The sequence below is a fragment of the Myxine glutinosa genome, chromosome 2 (assembly GCF_964187855.1).
Source record: "Myxine glutinosa chromosome 2, kmMyxGlut1.1, whole genome shotgun sequence".
Taxonomy (NCBI): Eukaryota; Metazoa; Chordata; class Myxini; order Myxiniformes; family Myxinidae; genus Myxine; species Myxine glutinosa.
In genome coordinates, this window is record NC_136262.1 from 250627583 (window position 1) to 250644021 (window position 16439).

The window sequence follows — 16439 nt, forward strand, 5'->3', positions numbered from 1 at the left end:
TTTCTTTGTTTTGTTGCAGAAAATGAAATTGCTGTGTGGATTGTGAGACGCATCACGACGTGGATGAGACATTGGGGTGATTCCATCTCTCCCTCCCTAGGAGGGACTGATGATGAATTGGTAATGGCAAATTTTGATGTGCAGTTGGAGATGGCAAATTTTGATGAGAGTTGAAAATGGCAAATTTGATTGGTTAGGAGGGAGAGAAGACGAATTTGGTTTATGGGAGGAACGGGGAAGACAGTAGGGATGTTTGTCGATTTGTAAAGTAGATGTTTATGGGTAGTGTTGTGTTTTGTGGATACAGTAAGGGGTAAGGGAGGGGCCATGTAGGTTACCTGGTGGGGGGGGGGGGCGTACGATAGGAACGTACCTGTCTCACCTGGTTCCCATGTGCCCCCAGTGTGCATCACCTTACATTGCGTGCACTTTTGCGCCCTTACCACCTTACTCACTTGTCTGCTTCTTTTGTCTCCCACCTCCGAGGATCTGGCTTTGGGGTAGAGAGAGAGGAGAGAGAGGTGCTGGCTGCGCAGTTGTGGGCCTGCACTTTCGCTGTTTGCTGCCGGGATCGATACACCATATGGACCGCAATGTTTGTGGCCACCCACAATGGACCGCAGTTCGTTTGCGGCCAAGCACCACCCGGGGATGGACCTATGGGTCAACGTGGCACCTATGCCATACAGGTGAACCACTTTTAGTTAACACCAAGTGCACCACAAGAAGAGCAAGAGACACCTGCAGGGTTAGGGGTTGTCGAATTTATTTTTATTCCAATGAACAATGGTGACTGCACCGATTGGTGGTGGGGTGGTGCTTTTGATGCTCGGGAAGGGGTGCTCTGCACGTTATTAAAGGCCGTCGGCCACAGAGCACTCGTGGGTTGGTGTATCGATGCTGGCAAGCGTGCTCTCTCTATGCATAACATCTGCATGTGTTCCTCCAAAAAAACAGGTCCTGGATCGTAGTGTAAATATCAGCGTAGTCTTGTGTAAATAATGCTCCGTACCGGCTGTATGTTTAGTTTGAGAATTCTTTCCGGATTCGGTTATCCTGTGGGTGTGTTTCTGAGAGGAGAAGGGTGCAACGTCGCAGGGGGACATATTTACTCATTTGTGAATATCTGTAAAACTGTCGCACTCAGGGTAGAGTTAATAGTAGAGGGAACTACATTGCGTGCCACACTAAAGTAGGTAAAAATTTATCGGGTCGGGACGCCCCGAGGGTAGAGAAGGGTGCAATGTTGCGAATATGGAATTTGGCCTCCATATCCGCTTGTAAATATTCCCCTATTTTCCCCAATACTCCCCAACTATCCCCAATCCCCCATTCCCTAGTCCCATTGTCTGTAAACAACAATCAGTAGAGCCGACCTTCCCCTTATTCCCCCATTAAATGTCGTGCCCAGGTCCACCGCACCACACGTAGACAACTTTCGGACATCTTGCTAGTTATTCTTAGTCTATGTCAGTTAAGGCCTCGTTTCCATTAATTATGACTCTTCGTTGCACCAGAATGTGATTATATGGCACCAGTAGTGAGTTTAGGACCTTTCCCATACCTCCTCCCATCTTCTTCCCCGTCTACAACAACAGAGGGGCACGGCGCTGCGCGGGGGGGAGTGTGCGTCCTCCCACCGGCTTGGTTCGCCGCCATCGACAATGCGCTCCAGACGATGCGCTCCAGACCATGCGCTCCACGGGGTTACCACGAAGGGGCTCCTTGTCAGCTCCTCGTCAAGGGCGGAGCCTGGTAAACCCCCCGCACGCACCCAATGAGAAGCAACGTGCCGATTCCACGAGGCGGAGCTAACGAGCCGAGGGCGTGTCACTCCCCGCCGGATATACGCGGCCACGCGCCGGATGTGACGTCAGATGCGCCCCCAGCTTGAGACGAAAAGACGCCACTTCGAGCGCTGTGCAACCTTCCGCATCTCTGGACCGGACCGGGTCGATCCTGCCCTGAGCCCAGGAGAACCTGGAGCCATCGACAACCGCTTTCCTGCCATCAACCCCCGTGTGAGTCAGCCTTGTCCCGTTTGCCTGTCGTCTGTTGGGGAATAATATAAGATTGTGTCTAAGTGCTTGTCTTTCTATGTTGTACCTCTCGTCCCTGTAATCTGACCTTCCGAACGAATATAATCTCCTCCGAAGGTCTTGAGAACTGAACCCTGGGTGTCGTGTCATTTGAAACCCAGCCGTGTCTTCTTTTTCCTTATTGAGCCAGCGTGGCGCGGCTTCGTCAACGTTCGAGTACAATCGGGTAATTTGTGCGGACACGACGGCCATTCCGCTCGGCCCACCTTAACATCAAAGTCGTGTCGGTAACAGTATAAATGGTGAAAAGGTTAATAAAAAGAAAAGATGTGAATCAGTGCAGTTTGTCATTGGACTACCTTTACCAACCAAATTTCTTTCCTTCATTTTAATGTTTTTCCCCTCCTTATGATCTCACTTTTGATTTTCATATCACAAGTGGTACTAGAAGCTTCAATGCCACACATCACTCATATTGAGCGAGGTGTTTATACAACTAAACATTGCCTTCAGAAAGAATTCACACCCCTCAGATTTGCACATTTTGTTGTGTTACAGCCTGAATTTAAAATAGATTTGTTTTGTCACTGATCGACACATAATACTCCATAATGTCAAAGTGGAATATTTTTTGTAGAAGTTTTTACAAATTCATTAAAATTGCAAAGCTGAAATGTCTTGAGTCAATAAGTATTCGACCCCTTTGCTATGACACCCCAAATTGAGCTTAGGTGCATCCAATTTCCTTTGATCATCCTCCAGATGTCTCGACAACTTGATTGGAATCCACCTGTGGCCAATTCAATTGATTGGACATGATTTAGAAAGAAACACACCTTTCTATATGAGGTCCCACAGTTTACAGTGCCTATCAGAGCAGAAACTCTAACATGAAGTCCAAGGAACTGTCTGTAGAACTCTGAGATAGAACTGTGATGAGGCATAGATCTGGGGGAGGAAATGAAACAATTTCTAGAGTGTTGAAAGTCCCCAAGAGCACAGTGAGCTCCACCATTAGGAAAAGGAAAGAATATGGAACGACCCAGACTCTTCTTAGAGCTGGCTGTCAGACCAAACTGAGTAATCTGACAAGAAGGACTTTGGTCAGGAAGATGACCAATACCCCAATGACCACTCTGACCGAACTTACTTGGCCGAGATGGGAGAACCTGCTGGAACAACAACAGTCTCTGCTGCACTTCACAAATATAGGCTTTATGAGAGAATGGCCAGATGGAAGCCACTCCTGAGAAAAAGGTACATGACAGTATGCCTGGAGTTTACAAAAAGGCACATGAAAGACTCAGAGTATGACGCAAAATATTCTGTGGTCTGATGAGAAGAAAATTGAACTCTTTGGCCTGAATGCAAACTCTTTGGTTTGACCTTTGGCCTTTGGCCTGAATACATCTGGCAGAAACCGAGCACAGCTCATCACCCATCTAACACCATCCCTACCGCAAAGCATGGTGGGGGCAGCATCATGATATGGGGATGCTTTTCAGCAGCAATGACCTTGAGAGGGGTAAGGATAGAGGGAAAAATGAATGCAGCCAAATACAGGCAAATCCTTGAGGAGAACCTGATTAAGAGTGCAAAAGACCTCAGACTGCGGCAAAGATTTACATGCCAACAAGAAAATGACTCCATCCATACAGCCAAAGCAACACTAGAATGGCTTCAGAACAAGAACGTGAACGTCTTTGAGTGACCCAGCCAAAGCCAAGACTTGAATCACATTGAGAATCTGTGGAAAGACTTGAAGATTGCTGTTCACCGACACTCCTGATCCAACTTAACAGAGCTTGAGCAAATCTGCAATGAAGAATGGGAGAAACTCCCCAAATCCAGATGTGAAAAGCTGATACAGACATACCCAAGAAAACTCAAAGCTGTAATTGCTGCCAAGGAGCTTTTATGAAGTATTGACTCAGGGGGCTGAATACTTATGTAAACTAGAACGGCACTCAGTAGGGAGCATACATCCACCAAACTGAACAGTTTACATTTTGTACCCCAATGATTGGTCATATTTGGATCCAGACCTGAACCAAAATCGAATCTGCTTGTTCTTGTCGCCTAACCAACTCATCCACCTAGTTTTGTCATAATCCATCACCACAACTGCTTGAAATATCATGCCATATATCGTTTTTGGCCCTATCACTCAAAGCTGAAGAATCACTAAGCATTAAAAAAAAAAATCTCTTATCCAGATCCGTATTCGGATCCTCACCAAAATCGAATCAATTCTTCCTTGTCACACACCAAACTTGTCGTACAAGTTTCATCCGCATCCGTCCTTAACTCTTTGAGATATCCAGCTATATATTGTTTTTGGGCCTATATATCAGCATATTAGTATATGCTATGTATCCGTGAATGACCATGGAAATAGATAGAACGACACTGTGAGACTGAGATTTTGCAGGATTTAAAGACGTTTCATTTTTCAGACCAGCATCTAATCATTTCCATATCAGCAGTGAGAGAGAGAGAGAGATGCAGCTTGCTGCTGTATTCCTAGCAGAGGGATGGGGGTACTAAAACACAACACAATGTGGATTCACAAACACCAACAATAGGCAAGTGTGTTGAGATATTAGTTTTTGATGAAGGGCCACTCTAGAGCTGAAATGGAACTTTTTGAGCCTATTTATTTTTGTGACAAAGCATTAAGATGATTGTGCATTTATATTGTCCACTCGACATTTAAAGCAGGTATGTACATTGTAAAGCAGGTAATTATTGTGAGTGACCACTGCTGCATCTTCGGCCTCAAACCACGAGCCACAGCCATGCATAAAAAATGTATTTAAAAAAAATACATTAGAGTCTGTGCAAGTTGGTCTAACCGATTTATATCTTAAGGCCTCTGGAAGAGGCATCGGTGCACCCATAGCATGGCCCACAAAACTGATCAAAATCAGAATCAATATGGACTAGTCTTTAGAAGAAACAGGGGTTCATTTTCTTCTGGGGGAGATATTTGAGGTATTGGTGCTTCAATCTTCCTGGAAAGTAATGGCCAGCTCACACTCGAACATAAATCTCAAAATATTAATCTCCTGGCACCATAAATGTGAATGATGCGGATTGCAAGGAACTTTTCTGGTTCACAGACTTTCGGTGGCATTGTTGTGAAATGGAAATGGCATTGTTTTGTCTTGTTGACAGCCATCTTTTTGTGAGTTAGCAGCAAAATCGTGAAAAATGTTGTTTGTAGCTGAAAATAACATTTCCTTTGAAATGTTGTGCACAAATCGTTGTGGAGTAACTGAGTATACATTGGAAATTCTTTATTCTGAATTTGTGACACATTTAAGATTTCATTATCAGGCGTACATACTTCTGCGGATCTGTACTACTACCCTAAAATGGGGTTTGCTTGAAGTGACTTTCAGATTTGCCTTCACGAGCAGCCAATAATATGACATTTTTCAATTTTCCACAACGCTCAATATGTTTGACATGAAACTGTTTCCTTAGAATGACTGAGCTCACATTCAAATTTTCATACCAACTCATTCTATCGTGTCCTTTCAAACAAAAAATGACTATCCAGTTAAATTAACATGACTAGCAAAGGTACCCGCCCGACGGGCGGGGCTTCAATTGTGAGGCCCAAATGAAAAGAAAAAATATCAGAAATTGAAGGCTTTTTTATTTTAAACGATTTATATAAACATCCCTGAAATCATATCACACGCAAATCATCAAAATCTAAACCGTATTTGTAGAATTTCAATAAAACCCACATCACTGTTCATATCGGTAAATATTATTCCATCGTGTTTGGAAAAACTGGAAAATTGGAAAAATTGGAAAAATTGGAAAAATTGGAAAAAAAAATGGAAAAACAATATAACCTATTTTACTCCAGGGGGTCCAAGGATTACCCACCCAAAATTTCATTGCGATCGGTTCAGCCGTTTTGCGGTACCTGGGAACAGACAGACAGACATTTGGTGAATTATAGTAAGATGATGTTGGATTTGTTGAGTAATGTGAAGTTGTCAGCACCACATTTTGGTTTTCTTTGGATTTCAGGAAAATATTTTTGAAACATCAACAGGCATGAGGAAGGAAGACTCTACCTATATTTTAAGTGACATTGTAATTTGTTCACCATCCAGCACAGCTTGCACGGAATTCATTCACTCTGGCTACACAACTGTTGTGGACATACAGCAGTTAATTTAATAGAGCAGATGAGTGATTATTTTTTTTGGTAAAATCTTTCCTATATGAATATACAAGCACGAAAATTGGCACAAATATTCCATTTGGATCACTCTTCAAGGAAAACGTGCTAACCACTTGAAAGTCCAACATGGCGGTCATTTTTTATATCTCAGAACTTCAATTACATACTTTAATTGGTCTGTGAGAGGCCATCGTGCAAAGTCGCATATAATGCATAAAATCGCTCAAAGCTCCTAATTTGAAAATGATAGCACCGACAAAAGTGACTTGTACAGTGTTTCGTAGGTATGAAGATCAGACATTCAATGATGCGAGTGAGGAAAGTGAAAAAAAAAATTTTTGAGTGCTTAATCATGTAGAATTCATTGCGGCCTGTTCCAAGTCAAGGCAGTTTTGAGCAGGCCAAAAAAGCACAGGAGCCCGGCAAGAGACAGCAGACTGGCCAAGGATAGAGCCTGTTTTTTAAATTAAATAAAGCCATTAATTATCTCAAAAAGGGTGTTCAAACACACCCAAACACCCAGTTTTCATAAATGTACTCCAGTGGAGTTCGCTCAGTATGTATGGAAAGTTTGGGGCCACTAGGTTTCATGGATTTGGAGTTATGGAAGAAAAACACACATACATTTGGTAGGTCCCCATTCCATCTCCTGAAACCCACCCATGTGTGGAAATAGCAGGCAACAGCAACTTGCATGTGCACACGCACACACACACAGCTTTTTATTTGTGTATACTGTGTGGATATATATATATATACATAAATGAATAAATTAATGAATGAATGATCGTTTAAAGTAATTTTTCCCCGCATTAAAATCACTTAAATTTTTTTTTTTAATTCTCGAATCTGCATCCATATTCCGATCTTCACCAAAATCAAATTGATTAGTCCTCGTCACAAACCCAACCTGTCCACTAAGTTTCGGCCGAATTTGTTCACAACTTTTTGAGATATCCTGCAATATATTGATTTTGGTCCTATCTCTAATTGATGAAGAATCTCTTTAAAAATTATAGAATCCAGATCCGATCCAGATCTTCAAAAACATCTAATCATTTTGTCCTTGTGCCACACCCAATATGTCCACAAAATTTCATCCACATCTGGCCACAACCTTTTGAGATACCCTACTCACAGACAGACAGACAGGGGTGAAAACATAACCTTTGCCCACCTTTGGTGGCGGAGGTAATACCTTTTTAGTAACACAAAATCTCAAATCGGAGCTTCACCAGACAAAAATAAATCTCAATGGAAAATCTGCCAATAATATAACCCTGGTGTTGGGCTAGCGGCTAGGGTGCTGGCTTATGATCCTAGGATCCTGGGTTCGAATCCCGGTCAATAATATAACCCTGGTGTTGGGCTAGCGGCTAGGGTGCTGGCTTATGATCCTAGGATCCTGGGTTCGAATCCCGGTCGATCTCTGAATTAACGCCAGGGGGGTTGACTCAGCCTGCTCATCCTTCCAAGGTTGGCTAATTGAGTACCAGTTCACTGGTAATTCCCTGCTTGTCGTTAAAGGTGGCAAAAAAGGCTGGCGTCAGGAAGGGCATCCGGCCGTAAAACATTGCTTCAAAAAGGGGACCAAAAAACAACAACAACCACGGTTCCCGAAAAAGGCTCAACCCCCACTTTGCGGGGAAAAATGGCCTCTAAAGGTGGTTATTTTTTTTTTTTATAATATAAAATGACACTTGGTATGGTAAGTTGAAAGTATTAATAGTACATATTGTGAGGGTCTAGTTTTACGATATATGAAGATGAACAAGAAATAAAGTGCGTGTTAAAATAATCTTGCTCAAACAAAGGGCTAACACTAAAAAAACATCAACCACATTTCCACTACAACCACCTCTACCTTTTTAAGACCATCTTGACACTTTCGACCCATTTACACCTTTTCAGACCTTTCCACCTTTTAACCTTTAGAGTGAGTTTAGACCTTGAGACCATTTGACGTTTACAACTTTAAAGACCTTTGATCATTATACATTTGCTACGAGACCATTTAGACCTTTCCTTTGCAATCAACGACCGTTCGTTTGTACATCCCTGAATTTATTTGCCACACAAAACAAGTCCTGGCGAGGATCTGCAATCTCTGATTGCTCTTTCTTGTTACCTCCGCCACCAAAGGTGGATGGAGGTTATGTTTTCACCCCTGTCTGTCTGTCTGTTTGTGAACAAAATGTCTCAAAAAGTTGCGGACGGATTCGGACGAAATTTGGCAGAGATGTCGCGTATGTCACAAGGACGAAATTACTATATTTTGGTGAAGATCCTCATTCGAATCCGGCTACTGGAATTTTTAAAGTGATTCTTCACCATTGGGAGATCGGGCCAAAAACGATACATTGCGGGATATCTCAAAAAGTTATGGATTGATTTGGATGAATCTTGGTGGAAAAGTTGTGTGTGTGCAAATGAAGAATCGATTCGATTTTGGTGAAGATGTGAATATGGATTCCGATATGAGAATTATTTAATTTTTGGCAATTTTGAATCTTCACCATTTAGTGATATGGCCAACCAGGCGGAGGTATGCTCTCTACTGAGAGCTGTTCTAGTTTAAATTGTTTTTGTTATCCATTGACTTGTAAAAGGGACTAAAGAAAAATATTGTTTCCACTTTTTTTCTTTTTTTTTTGAACGATGCCCTTCCACAATTAATTCATTACTTTTTGCAAACATCATCACAATGACGTTTGGCACCAAATATGATCATTGAGAAACCCAACCAAATGGAATAAGGATTAATGAAAATCTAAGCATTACACATTTTTCTCTAGTTCTGCTGCACAAAACATTGTGAAAAGGTTTGACTTGAGATGGTGAATGTTTGGAATAAGAATAGATTGGTGTTGGGATTGTGTGTCAAGCCGATGTCCCTTCGATGTGACTACCAGTGAAACTTCTTGGGAGTATGGTTCTCAAGCTGCCCATAGCAAATAGCGAATTCGATTTTTGAACGAGCAGTTAATTACGATCCTAATTTTGATGGCTATTCCTGATGCAAAACATCTATTATTTAATTCACATATGTCGTTATCAAAGTCATATTGTCATGCATCTGGTTATAATGACTTGCTACTCACTCTGCAGTTTCTGTCAACAATGGTGTGATTTCCAAGCCGGGTATCTAAAGGTAAATAAAAATCCAATTATAAACTCATTCCTCCACCCACAAAAGTGCGTATAGGCCTTGAGAGGCAGAGACGACTCGAAATTGTATTGAGCGAGAGGGTTTCTCAGGGGTTGGGTGCTCAAGCATATATTAAGGTCCCACAGTATAATGTAATTTGTCCATGAAAGTAAAATACATTGCTTGCCATGAAAGAACACTCACTGTTATTTCCTTTACTCGTATTTATTAGTCAATAATAAGGAAACAACAGCTGGTAGTGAAGTGGTGAGTGGTTAATTTTGAGAAAAGGGGAATGAGGTAGATGCAGTAGAGAGATCCTTGTTCCAGCCAAATGTTAATGTAAAATAGCAATTGTAAACCATCTGATGTGCACAGCTATGTTGCACAAAAGATATACTCAAAATTATTTTTAACTCCTCAAAAATAAGTTATACCAGGGGGGTTGACTCAGCCTGTCATCCTTCCGAGGTCGGCAAATTGAGTACCAGTTCACTGGTAATTCCCTGTTTGTCGTAAAAGGCGACAAAAAGGGTTGGCGGCAGGAAGGGCATCCAGCCGTAAAACATTGCTTCAAAAAGGGGACCAACAAAAACAACAACAACCACGGTGCCCAAAAAAGGCCAACCCCCGCTTTGCGGGGAAAAATGGCCTCGAAAGGTTGTTTTTTTTTTCCCCTCAAAAAGAAGTTACAACTAAAAAGCATCTGAAAAACGAAAAGCCCGTCCACATACGTTTGTATTCAGACATCTTATTCTTCTTCCGTATGCTCAAAATAACAAAAACTGTTTGAACAAAAAAAGAGCAATCAGAGATTGCAAACCCTCACCAGGATGTATTTTCAAGGGTTTTTAAGGCTTTTGTGTTAAAACAAATATGGCGGCCAAACCACGTGACCGATGACGTCATCATTATTTGTTTTCTAAACTAATTTATTCCTAGATTATGCTCAAGAAATTTCATCTTGATCGGATGAAGTTTTGTACTTGTCGAATTATGACGTCATAATGGAGGGACCTGTGACATCATCATTAACATATTTTATTCCCCATGGAGAGTTCTTTACAATGAGCCATGTCTCAATTTTTTCTATTCAGCGCTTTCGGAGATATAGAGGTGCAGTTTGTCGGTTTTTCCAAGATGGCGGCCGAACCACGTGCCCTATGACGTCATAATTATCAATTAAAATTATACATGTGGAGTTGCACCTATGGTGAAAATTTCCTGTCAATCGGACCAACAGTTGCAGAGAAAATCATATTTATTCTGTGCGGACAAACAGACAAACAAACAAGAAGACGTCTTGCGGAGCACAATACTTGCAAAATCCGCCCCCCCCCCCAAAGTTTTCCATTGATACAGCAAATTGTCCATTTCATGAAGATTCAAATTTACGATCTTGATCAAAGCTCGGGTCAACAGGATGAAAAGTGACGATTTTTCAGATGAAAAATGATGATTTTAGAAGTTTGACCTTGAGTTGACCTTTGACCTTTTGACCTCAAAGTAGCTTGTTTTCCTATTTTGTGACACAATGTGCAAATGCTGTTCAATTTTTAAGTCAGAGGAAAATTTATGGTTTTTCAGATGAAAATTGATGATTTTGGACGTTTGACCTTCAGTTGACCTTTGACCTTTTGACCTCAAAAATAGTTGGTTTCCCAATTCAATGATGCAATATGCAAATGCTGTTCAATTCTCAAGTAAAATCGGATGAAAATTGACGCTTCTTCAGATGAAAATTGATTTTTAAAATTTGACATTCAGTTGACCTTTGACCTTTTGACCTCAAAATAGTTCGTTTCCCAATTTATTGACTCGATATGCAAATGCTGTTCAATTTTCAAGTCAATCGGATTAAAAATGGTGATTTTAGAAATTTGACCTCCAGATGACCTTTGATCTTTGACCTCAAAATCAATAGGCTTCTCAATTGGGATGGCCTATACAACTTGGTAAAGTTTCGTGACGATCGGTTTCGAATTGTGACCTGTAGGCCGGTGACAAACAAACAAACAAGAAGACGTCATGCGTAGCATGATACTTGCAAAATCCCCCCCCCCCCCCAAATGTTTTCCATTGATACAGCAAATTGTCCATTTTATGAAGATTAAAATTTACAGTCTTGATCAAAGCTCGGGTCAACAGGATGAAAAGTGACGATTTTTCAGATGAAAAATGATGATTTTGGAAGGTTGACCTTGAGTTTACCTTTGACCTTTTGACCTCAAAAATAGTTAGTTTCCCTATTTAGTGACACAAAGAGCAAATACTGTTCAATTTTCAAGTCAATCGGATGAAAATTGAGGATATTAAAAATTTGGCCTATGTTGACCTTTTGGCATATGTTGACCTCAAAAATAGATGGTGGTTGAATTCAGTGACTATATATATATATATATATATATATATATATATATATATATATATCCTCTTAGAAGTTCAAGTCAATCAAATGAAAATTGGTGATTTTAGAAATTTGGCCTATGTTGACCTTTTGGCCTGTGTTTACCTAAAATATAATACGTGGTTGAATTCAGTGACCAGATATGCAAGTCCTCTTCAAATTTCAAGTCAATTGGATGAAAATTGAGGATTTTAGAAATTTGGCTTATGTTGACCTTTTGGCCTATGTTGACCTCAAGTATACTTATTGGTTGAATTCAGTGACCAGATATGCAAGTCCTCTTCAAAATTCAAGTCAATCAGATGAAAATTGAGGATTTTTGAAATGTGGCCCATGTTGACCTTTTGGCCTATGTTGACCTCAAATATACTTGGTGGTTGAATTCATTGACCAGATCTGCAACTCCTCTTCAAATTTCAAGTCAATTGGATGAAAATTGAGGATTTTAGAAATTTTGCCTATGTTGACCTTTTCACCAATGTTGACCTTTTGGCCTATGTTCACCTAAAATATAATTTGTGGTTGAATTCAGTGACCAGATTTGCAAGTCCTCTTCAAATTTCAAGTCAATTGGATGAAAATTGAGGATTTTAGAAATTTGGCCTATGTTGACTATTTGGCCTATGTTGACCTCAAGAATACTTGGTGGTTGAATTCAGTGACCAGATATGCAAGTCCTCTTCAAATTTCAAGTCAATTGGATGAAAATTGAGGATTTTAGAAATTTAGCAAAGTTGGTGACCTTTGGCCTATGTTGACCTTTTGACCTATTAAACCCAAAAACAATAGGCTTCTTTCTTTCGACAAACTCTACCATTTGGTGAAGTTTCGTGAAGATCGGTTGAAAATTGTGACCTGTAGACCGGTGACAAACAAACAGACAAACAGACAAACAGACAGACAGAACCACAAACACAACCGACCAATATACTTGAAAAATCTTCGATTTTGCAAGTAACAAACACAGACAGACAGAACCACAAACGCAACCGACCAATATACTTGAAAAATTTTCGATTTTGCAAGTAACAAACGGACTCAAATGCAATACCCTCTCCTCTGGCGAGGGTAACTAGAACGGCACTCAGTGGAGAGCATACCTCCGCCTGGTGAACAGTTTACGTTTTGTATCTCAGAGTAGACCAGAAAATCACAATACAAAATCACATTTAATCGAAATCAATCACAGGAATCACCATAGGTCCATTCTTGCATACCTTTATCTACCCCTCGTTTTTGGCCATATCACTCAATGGTGAAGAATCACTTTAAAAATTCTACTAGCTGGATCCGGATCCCGATCTTCACCAAAATTGAATCGATTCTTCCTTGTCACACACACAACCTGTCCAACAAGTTACGTCCAAATCCATCCATAACTTTTTGAGATATCCTGCTATGTATCGTTTTGGCCCTATCTCCCAATGGTGAAGAATCACTTAAAAAAAAAAAAAAAATCAAAATAAAATAATCTAATCGTTTCGTCCTTGTCACATAAGCTACATCTCTGCCAAGTTTCGTCCGAATCCGTCCACAACTTGTTAAGATATTTTGTTCACAAATGGACAAACAAGGGTGAAAACATAACCTCCACCACCTTTGATGGCAGAGGTAAAAATACAAAATTAAAATTGATTTTATGCAGCCTTGACCTTTGAGCGTTAGATCTCAAAAAAAAATCAGCATCTAGCTTTTGATTGGTGAACCAATTCTGTGAACTGATGTGCAAATTCTTCAAATTTAACGTCAATTGGACGAAAATTGACGATTTTATGCAGCCTTGACCTTTGACCTTTTTGATCTTAAAACACACAAACAAAAAAATAAACATATGTCACCCACAGGGTGAACCGTATCTTGCCAAAATGTGAAAATTCCGTTTTTTCGTCATGACGTCATCAAATGACGTCATAGCGTCAAACTGTTTACAGATCTGGGAAGCACTCATCAAGGGCATTCATATGAGGTATTACTCGATATGGTACCTACGATTTCAAAATTTGACCTTGGGGTCAATAATTTTCGACCTCCAGCACTAACCATGAAGGTCAAGGCCGATCGCCACCAAAAACTAATCAGCTGAGCGCCGGACCATATACTAGATTCCCATGAAGTTTGGAGACGATCCGATCAAAGTTACTCAAAAAATAAGGGTTTCGTTGACCTCCATGATTGACCGCAAAGTGACCTTGACCTTTGACCTTGACCTTCAAAATTTTGTGTGCTGAAGGGTATCTCTATAGGACTCTGATATGCGAAGTTACAGGAGTTTCCAATAATAACTGTGGTCTACAGAGTGATCTAAACGTGAAAAAAAAATGATTAACCACAAACAAAAAAACAAAAAAACAAAAAAACAAACAAACAAACATACAAGCTGACTAATACATCTTGCAAAAACTTCGTTTTGGCAAGATAAAAAACTTCGTTTTGGCAAGATAAAAACAGCTTCTAGCTTTTGATTGGTGAACCAATTCAGTGAGCCAATATGCAAATTCTTCAAATTTCAGTTCAATCGGATGATTTTATGTAATGCTCACCTTTGACTTTTTGACTAAATTATACATTTGCCTTCTCCGTATTAGGGTTAGAAAATTGAAAAAATTGAAAATTTGATGACAATAGCTCAAATGGTAAAAATAATTGTGACTGACACACACACACACACACACACACACACACACACACACACACACACACACACACACACACACACACACACACACACACACACACACACACACACACCTTAATTTTTATTTTTGTTTCTCACAATTCTATCTCTTATGATTTTCAATAATTCTTATTTCTCTTTTTCAATTCTTATTTCAATAAAGTGACATGGCCATTATCAATCTGCAAATTGTGTAAGTTTCTTATAAATGGATGTGCCGTAGAGACTGAGTATTGAATAAGGTTGTAGACAGTTAGAATGTGATCGAGACAGGATAAATTAATTGATCGATTTGTATTGGGATTGGTCAATAATTATTAAAACCCTCAAAAAAAAAACATGGCAACTTGCATAGGAGCATCGTGATACCTGCACCTGCCTGGCCACATGCCGAAGATAATTGATACTTGATTTAGTCTAACACACAATAATTACTCTCTTAGTGTACTCTTAAGTACTCTCTTACTGTAATTGATCATTATTGCAATTACTGTTTTCTACATTAACCTACAAGCTTTCCGATCAACCCTCAAAGGGTAGCTAGAAAGTGATTTTCCCATTAAATTAACCATCAGTTTTAGAATGATCACAAATTGCTGCAATATACTGTATTTAAAGCCAGTCTCAAAATGAGTCCAGCATGATCTGACGACAAAATATTTATACTTGGAAATATAAATTTTAATGTCATTGTGATGAAATATGATGTAATGTCTCGAGCTGAGTGAAGAGACGATCCGAGCAAAGGGACGACCTTGAGGGAGCTCATATAAACTGTGTCCATTCGGTGTGCAATCGGGTGGCATTCTTTATCCCAGTGCTGTAGACTACTGAGATTTAACAGGTACGTAATTGCTTGCTTGCAGGAAACTAGGAGATGTATGCTTGATTGCTTTATTTGTAGAACTAATAATCTGCATTCTTGTGTTGTAGGATGAGTAGAGATATAGTTCAATAAAACCTCATTTTCTTGGAAGAGATCTGAGTTTTATTTCCCAACAATTTATTGAACTAAATCTCGACTTTATGAGCCACGGAGAAGCTGATTAAGCTGGGAAGATTCAACGGTGACCCACATGCCAGCGATGCCTCGAGCCAATGCACATATTGGGAACGAGCTCTCTGACACCATATGTCGACTGTTCCCGACCTTTCGGACGTGCAGATGTAGACGATTCTCCACTGTAATGTGTTGAACACGGTGTATGATAAATTTCACTCATTGCGAGACATATAAGATGGCCATATCAACTTTGCGCACACTCTACGTGAAACCGATATATGCCCGGCATCTTCTGGCTACCCGACGACAGGAGACTAAGTAGTCCCTGGAGCAATATGTACCGGCCCTACAGCACCTCGGCAACGACTGTGGGCTGCCTGATTGGATGGCCCTCAAGGTCATCGACGATCTCATGCGGGATGCTTTCATAACAGGACTTCAGTCGCCGGCCATTCGTCAGCGCTTGCTGGAGACAGAGACTGCGTCTTTACAAGTAGCATATGAAGAAGCCCGGGTACTTCAACTAGCTCAGGTTAGATCCAAAACCTACGGGAGACCCTACATGACGGCTAGTGCAGCTGTTGCCTCGAAGCACCCGGAGGCCGACATCTCCATGGAAAGTGCTTCCGCGCAGGCTGACACCCCCGGGATGAATCGCTTGTCGTGAGCTCGGATGCAGAGGAGAACGAACTTAAACCTCCTGCTGCTGTGGCTCCTGCAAGGACGACGGCAAAATGTTATTTTTGCGGCAATAGGCGACATTTGAGGTCCCTTTGTCCGGCGAGAGATATGCGGTGCAATAATTGTGGCCGGAAGGGCCATTATGCTAACGTCTGCCAATCGAGCAAAGCCAAGCGGGTGACTCTGGCAGGGGCCTTCATGTCAAGAACCGACCCGTTTGCTTCAGCAGAGCAGGACTGGGCTCCGACAGCCACGAGGGTATAGGTTGCCCACTGGCACT

The 16439-nt window shown here is 40.8% G+C and overlaps 1 long non-coding RNA gene across 1 annotated transcript; it reads left to right on the forward strand.

Moving 5' to 3' along the window:
- The first annotated feature begins 290 nt into the window (after nucleotides 1-290).
- Nucleotides 291-2157, forward strand: LOC144890955 (uncharacterized). Its single transcript, XR_013622610.1, has 2 exons — nucleotides 291-689; nucleotides 1599-2157. It is a non-coding gene; the product is annotated as an uncharacterized LOC144890955 (long non-coding RNA).
- The last annotated feature ends 14282 nt before the right edge of the window (nucleotides 2158-16439 follow it).